Below are 8,435 nucleotides of genomic sequence, written 5' to 3' on the forward strand. Positions count from 1 at the left end.
TGAAGACTAAGTATATATAAATATAATTAGGAAAATATTATATTTTTATAGAAAAATGAGTTTTTTTTTTTTTCATACCCTCCTGTAATGATGTTATTGAATATTTGGTACATACATATAGAAAAATGAGATAGTGAAATGTAAATTTAATAATGTATGGATCATACTTAATACTTAATTAGCCCACTAGTAAAAAAGTACTGAAATCTAAGTCAAAATATTCAATGAGACTCATTAAACTAAACTTCCTTGTGAAAGGGAGTCGAGGGTTCAAGAGATATTTCAGAATTTTGTTCACAAGATATTTCTCATAAACAATAAGTGAAGTCATTAATAATAATAATGAAGGGCTAACGAACCCGAAGGTTCGATGCCGATTCCTCCAAACGCTCTCTGCGTACATCTTTCCAGTGATGCCCCACCAAACTCAATTCCACTAAATCAGTTTTAACGCAATCCTCCCATCTACGTTTCGGTCTACTCCTTGGACGTTTGTTGGTTCAGTGTTTATTAACATTTTACGGACCCGCTCGTTGTATAAGATGGGCGTGTAAGGTTGTAGGGCTTAATACAACCTTACACGCCCATCTTATACGCCGCAAAGCTATAACTTGTATTATATTTACCGGCCGTAGGTACCTTAATTATAACTTGAATTATAAAAGCATTAACCCAAATTAATTAAATATTACAAATTTCATAAAAAATACTAAAAGTAAACAATCCAATTATAAATCAAATTGTAACTCAATGCTATTTAATGTTCAGTTTTAGTTTTCTTTTTCTTTTTTTCTTTTGAACGGTTGAGCACAATACTTATCCTCTATTTTCAACTTTATCAAATGTTAACGTTTTGTGGTTTATTCTACCTAATTTTCAGAAATACTTATTGCTAAAATCTAAGTTTTTTTCTTTGTAATACATATACACATCTATTATACATAATATAATTTTACTTTTTTGATTTGTTTAACAAATTTTTCATTTCTCTGTAAACATATTTCATTTAGAGACTAAAGATCTTTTGTCCTTTTTATTATAATATTATTACAAGACTATTAATATGGAAATAAGAAGTCGAAAAAAAATCTCATAAAGTAAAGAATTTGCTCAATTATTTCAAATTTAATCAGAATCCTTTTAAGAAAAATAATTTTAAAAAATTAATTTCTTTATTTCGTAGCCTTTTTGTTTTCTTTAAATTAATTAATTTTCCTTTATTTGAAATTCCTAACTTCGGAAAATTTTCTCTTTCTACATAATTCTATTCTAAAGAGGAGTTTTTTGATCACTTCTAGTTAGATTATAAATCTAACATAAAAAAAAAATAATCAGCAGATAGGGTACACTTTTTTTTAAACTAAATTAATCAATTATTTACAGTGTGTTTTTTTTTTTATTTCCCTCAAGTGAAATATAAATATAATTATACTACTTCTCTCAGTTAGGATTTCCTTGACCCTAACTGTTAATTTGTCGTGTAATTTAAGTTGATTGTTAGTTGGTTACAGAAGTACCAACTACACTTCTGCAGCAGGAAATCCAACTTATAGCAATAATGCTTTAATTAGGTACATCTGTCGACTTCTACTAACTTCGCGGATTCTTTTCAGTGAAGTACGGGCCTATTCTAATTTTTAGAGTTCTGTATTAAGTGAGTTTTTCAGTACCTGCCTGTGGAGATGTTTCGTATACTACTAACGTTAGTTTGTGATTTTAATCAATACAGGTATGTTCCTTTTACTATTTTTCTAACTTTTTTGATTCTGGATTGTTTTTTTAGTTGTTTTTATTAATTATTATAAACAGTTTACCATAGGGCTAAAATTGATTTAAAATACATATTGATACAGTGATGTAATTTGTATATAATTAGTTGTATGAACGGGTTATCGGAAATGGCATTAAAAGAGAAAACGTTGGGTGACCGTAAGTATATGTATTTTTAATCGGTAGGGAGCTTTAAGTCGGACACATACTCGAAATCTTTAAGAATCGCGGAGATTTGTTTACTATCCTCATTAATATTTTTTTGAAAGATGTCTAATTTATGAATGAATCGCATTTATGGCCCCAGACGCAGAATAAGTAACTGTCGGGCGTTTTGTATAGAATTAATTTTTTTTTATGATGATTTAGAATTTCTATATGGGGACGTTTTGCTGACGATGTTATAAACTGTATTACATTTGTTTTGTATGTGGTTGGAAAACGTTAAGATTTGTCCAGTTCTAAGCAAGTAATTAACAGACTGAGCCCATGAGATTGTGGTACCATTTATAACTGTTTTGATTCAGGGGCGGTCTCGTTTCAGTAAATATTTTAGTATGTGTTTTTGTTCGTTTAACTTACTCACTTATTTATTTATTTTTAAATAAAATATATATTTTATTCATCAGCAAACGTTAAACAGGTTTATTCTATAATTATAGATATCTGCTTATAACTGGTTCTCTAAATGAGTGAAAAAAAAAAGATGCAGTACACTGTAAGATACTGTAACTTAAGTATAAAAATAAAGATGAAGTAGTACATACAATTTTTTTTTTAATTGAAAACCAAACTTTACAGAAAATAAATACTTAACATCGGAGAAACTAATTAATATTATGTATGAAAACATACATTGGTAGCACGCCAATTAAACGCATAACCACATAAAATAATGAAATAACAGTCATGAATTATAAATAAACGGTCTCTTCTCGAATTCCTGAATAACTCCGAAGTGAACTTTTCCTCTTGAATAATGACCTCAAATTGACAATAAAACTTTCTCAATTAGAGGAGCAGTTGAAAATTTCTCTGAATGGAAAGGTTAATATTAGATGAGGAGCAGGAGGGTTCAAAGGTCACGACCGTATTATCAATGGAACAGTTAACATAATTTTTTCCAGAAAGTTCTCCAGAAATGTGGCAATCGTTTTCATTCATTTTATCCAGAAGGTAGGTGCTAAAGAGTTAGTTTCATAGAAGGATTACGAGTCTTTATCCATTTAAGAGCTTAAAAGTAACTAACTGAAATTCCTAGTAAAAGAAATATTACATCATAAATACAATAAAGTTGTATGTTGATGTGATAATATTTACTTATCTATATGCAATACAGAAAATCACCAATTAGTAAATAACAATAAGCACTTGTTTAATATTTAGGCTTCCATACCAAAGAAAAAAATATTTTTTTATTAGAATAATAAATTTATAAATAAATAATATAGAATTCCGATCTTCTAATAGTATGCGAGTTCTTTGTCTTATGTTTCTTTACCCCTTCTCCTTCTCTATTCTTTTCTTATTTTTCCTTACTCACGTTATTAATTGTATTCACTACATTTTATTATTGTCATGTTTTCTATTTACTTCTTTTGTCTAACTCAACCTTATATTTTATTTTTTTATTCCAGTATTATACGTACACATTTCATTAGTTACAGGTATAAATATATATATATATATATATATTTTTTTTCTTTCCATAGCTGTAATTTTTTAATTATTATTAAATTAAAATATTCATGTTTCTTCATTTTCATGATTTTTATAATTATCAACAGTTTATTAGAATTTAAAGGAAAATTAATAATTACAATTTGAATATTTTTACTCTCAAATTCCACTAGCCGATATTTTTGGTACCACCATTTTTAAGAGAACTATCGAACATGGACATTCTGGAATAGGCTTAAAAGAGAAATTATTTAATTTACTTCAATCCGTAGTTGTTCATAGAAAAATTATTTTTCACACATACATTTCACAAAATAATATGTAATCTCTTCAATTTTTCACTTATTATTCCATCAATTTCTCATTATCATCTGATATAAAACTATACAAATACATGGAGCTTAGACAGAAAAAAAAATCGATTTTTAACCCCATGGAAAAAAAATTCAGAGATAGCAATTCACTGGAAAATAGAGGCCGTACGGAGCTTATTTTGGTTTTAATTGTAGCAAATTTATGGACTTTATAAAAGAAACTTATAAAAATATATTCTTTAAGACGCGTCGTTTTGTAATAATTTAGCAACAATTGAAAAATAGCGCAAATTAGATTTAAAATCTAAAATATCGTTCTATTTTCTACAACCATTTTTTATTTTATTCGTTACATGAGAGGCATTAAAATTTGTCATCAAGAACACAGACACAAAAGAACGGTGTAATTGAGGCATCCGGTCATAAAACGTGGTAAATGACAAATTGAAACTTCAACGATGCTAAAAATTAATTAATTAATTACAATTTATGGTCAATTACAATGTTTTACGATCAACCAGCAGTCACTTACCATAGCTTATAGAACACCTGCGAGCTACTGAAATGAAAAACAGAACCTTCCAATAAAGTATACAAATTTTATAAATAACCCTATCACGTAGAAAACTCTATCTGCGTTTCACCGCCTTAAAGGACTTGAGTCGTATAATAATGTGAAATCAAAAATTTAATAATATGAATATTTTTTATAAGATTCTCAAACGATACACGTTAAGCTTATTCTTAAATCATTGAGAATAAATACAAGAGTGATAAAATTTTCGGAATGATAATTGTATTTATTGAAACCTCCTGAATCTACTTATGTTACTATTTATATTAGAATTACTTCTATGTTACTATTTTTTTTTAAGTCAACAAACTACTTCGTACCAAATAAGATAAATCAAAAATATTGAGGATGTTTAGCACAGTAACTTAAAAACATTCGTAACTTTTACATATTTTTTGACGAGCCTTCCATAATCAAAATAGAATGATTTACTTTCATTAATTTCACCAATAATATCTGTTACCTCATTAATTAAACGACTTAACGAACCCGTAAGTTCGATACCGATTACATCAATTTTACCTCATTTAGCATGTATTAAATACTAATAATTACTCATTATTCACACAACTATTTTTGATTTATTTATGCTAAATTTTGATATTAGTAAACTTTATTTTAGGAATATGACATTCTCAAAATTACTAATTGAAAACCTATATAAAATTACTACAAAATGGTTGATCATTTAAATTTACTAAATCAGAAAATAAAAACAATGAACTAGAGTAAAAAATAAAAAAGTGAAAAATTTACTTATTCTTTTTTTTTTTTTTGTCTTTATGATTATAAACATTTAATTTTTCCATTATGTTCATAAATTGCCGATTTATAGACATATGAAATCCTAATAGGTCACCATTTTCAAACAAAACGACAGCCAGTAATGTATTCCGAGGATCTTCATGGGGTGACCAGTGACTTTGGGATCGGGGCGTTTTTCTCTCTTTATTTTCTCTTGGATTTCTTGTCATTTCGAGGACGGAAAAATGTCCCGATTTATTTATAATTTTCTATTCGCTAACACTGTAATATTAGATTTGTATACTAATGATACATTTCTTTATTAAAAATATATGTACGCATTTAGTTCATAAAAAATGTGTAATTCTCTATACCAAATCAGTAATCAGTATAGGATTTATAGCGATAAATATATACAGCGGTATAGGCGCTTATTTTTGATTACTTGTAACTGCTGTTTATTCTATACATATGACTTCTCATCATGTTAGCATTCCATTTTTTATTTTCAAAATTAAGATATGTACTATAAAGTGAGGAGAAACACATAAATATATATATGGGTTTATTAAATATGAACTAAACCATTTTTTGTTATGATGTTAATAAACCTTCCCTTCAAATATTGTAGGCATATATTTTGTAAATTTGATTGAATCCATAAAATTACTAACCTTATAAGTGTGAAAATTTTAATATTACATTATTTTTTTTTAAGAATAAAATTAATTGGGTCCTTTATCTGATAAAGAATCAACCAAACTATACTTAAACCATCCTTATCTCAGAGTACTACAGTACATTACCAGAGTAAGAGATAAAAATGTAATGCACATTAAAACTAAATAGACTTCTTATTGCATATGAACTGAGCAGTAATAATACTCTTTAATAACCCATATTAAATTATATTACACACCCTGATCCAAAGTAATAAGCAATCAAACCTTCAACATACATCTTCATATTTCAAATTTAATATTGTTGTTTTTATCAATTAACTAATCATTAGTCTATATAAAAATATTTCAAAACCTGTTAAATGCATCTAATCAAAAATAAATAGGTAATTGAAAAATATTTGTTTAGGTAATAATGTTTGTAAACTAAAACAATGGTAACTACAATACAGATAATATTGAATAATTAATCATATCCAATGAATTAAATAATGATCAATATTTATTCCTTAAAATGGCTTTAATTAAACAAATTAAATGAATTACTATTCAACATAAAATGAACATTAATACATTTTTTTTAACTGATATAAAATGTTTTTTAAACAAAAGATAAACAATAAATAATATAAAATACACATTATAACAGGTAGATGTGGTTATTTAACGTTAATTAGAAAAATATATGTACTATATCAAACAAAGAAAGGATAACATTGGCTACAAAGTAACATGTAAACAAACATTATCAGAAACATTCTTTGATAAGAACATTTATACTGATATAACCAATATGACATGCTTTTGAATGAGCCCATCTGATATTAAAGAAATAAGGAACGAAAAATGGTATAAGAAATGTCAGAATAATATATAATAGAGCTTACCTCAAGTTCCTGTTTGAGATTTATTTGCTGCCATGGATCAACAGGATCTGTCAACCCTGCTAGGGGCATATCTTCTGAGATGTACCTGTTTCTCTTCCTGTACAGCCTGATTTTACCGTTTTCGCACTCCGTTTTGAAATGTTTACTAAAACTGTGACGGAACAATTGACGGGAGTCGCGGATGTGAATGGAGAAGACTCCCAAAATGTTTTCTCACCAGGGAATGAATGAGAGCCTCTACTTACGAAACGGCCGTGAGAGCTCTCTTCAGTCGCACACACACGCACCATCTTTCGGAAGGAATGGCAACTAAGCGGCACAGATCACTAATCACTTACACCTGAAACATAAGCCGCAATATTTATTATATCTCACTGACACTAACATCTGACAACAGGGGAAAATCGTTCAATTCATTACTACAATATATAGATGGCCAAACTTAATCATTAGTACTAAGTTAGCTGGTAGGTTATGACAATCTTAACACTTTTTATTTGGTACAAGAAAAACTACTGAAAATGTTAAGACAATAACAAAATCCCAATTACTGAGTTCTCTTTAAGCCTGAAATGTAGTTTTAAGTAACTATGAAATGACTAATTTCTTCTTTCAATGATGAATTCCGAACAAAAGCATTATGTTTCAATTATTATGTATGGTATAACTTTTCAAGGAAATGTGAAGTTTAATGAGTTATTTTATTGAAATATAATACAATAAAAAAGTCCATCCTTGGAAACATTTAATAATTAAATTACATTTTTATTTCACTTTGTTCACTATGCAACTAACAATGTCAAAATGTCAAATAGTACAAGAGCCGGGAAGAAAAAAGGCAGTTATCTCACCCCAATGTTTGATTACTTTAATGAAAACTATGTTTAATTACTAGTCACAACTGATGAGTCTGCCAAATATATGCAGGGGGAATAAAAAATGGCAGCTGTTTTAAAACCTTAAAGAAACATTAATTATTCATTCGGAGCTCTATATCTTAAAAACTATCAACAATACTAGAAAATCTAAGAAAACATTACTAAAGAAGAGTAAATTTGCTGAAATATTAGCCCTAAAAGAGCTATTTACGTCTATTAGTTCTCAAGATATAGCTTTTTAAAAAGCAAAATTTCTTAAAAATCTACTGAAAGATTAGTAGTTAGTTAATTTATTTTGAGAAATCTATATCTCAGGAACTATGTGATGTACATATGTCTATTAGTACTCAAATTAAAGCTAATTTAATAGACTATACAGAAGTTTATGACCTTTACCTTCATAGGAATAGAAGTTTTCATGAAATTTGCTAAAATAAATTGATTTAAAGTTGTTCGGACAATAAGTTTGATTTATGAAAAACTTAATTTCAGCAACCATTGGATGTGCAGATGTCTGCCAGCTCTCAAATTGAAGCTAGTTACATTTACTAAAAAATAGTCAATTATGTTTATTTTTGTAGTAGTAAAATACTACTCCTAGAAAAATAAACATAAAAAATATTTTTAAATAACATTTAAATATCCATACAAAAATATTTTGGAGTAGTATTTTTTATGTATTTGACAAAATAAACTCACAAAAGTTAAGTTCTTGTTGTTTGTTGAAAACTTTATTTCAGAAACCATAGGAAGTACAGATGTATGTCAGCACTCAAATTAAAGCTAGTTAAATTTACAATAAAATAGTTAATATTGTTTTCTTTGTAGGAGTAGTAGGTTTTATGATGTTTGACGAAATAAACTCACAAAATGTTAATTTCAAGTTGTTAGTATAAAATGTTGGATTT

At 27.5% G+C, this 8,435-nt stretch overlaps 1 long non-coding RNA gene across 1 annotated transcript in view; it reads right to left on the bottom strand.

Annotated features, from left to right (window-relative positions):
• LOC106689180 (uncharacterized) overlaps window positions 1–8,435 on the bottom strand; it is a 173,383-nt gene that overhangs the window by 153,296 nt on the left and 11,652 nt on the right. The window contains exon 2 of the long non-coding RNA XR_001344393.2: window positions 6,650–6,989. This is a non-coding gene — a long non-coding RNA (uncharacterized lncRNA). The remainder of the gene's footprint in view (window positions 1–6,649; window positions 6,990–8,435) is intronic.

Source organism: Halyomorpha halys, unplaced genomic scaffold, assembly GCF_000696795.3.
Source record: "Halyomorpha halys isolate HHAL.00 unplaced genomic scaffold, Hhal_1.1 Scaffold1290.1, whole genome shotgun sequence".
NCBI classification, from domain to species: Eukaryota; Metazoa; Arthropoda; class Insecta; order Hemiptera; family Pentatomidae; genus Halyomorpha; species Halyomorpha halys.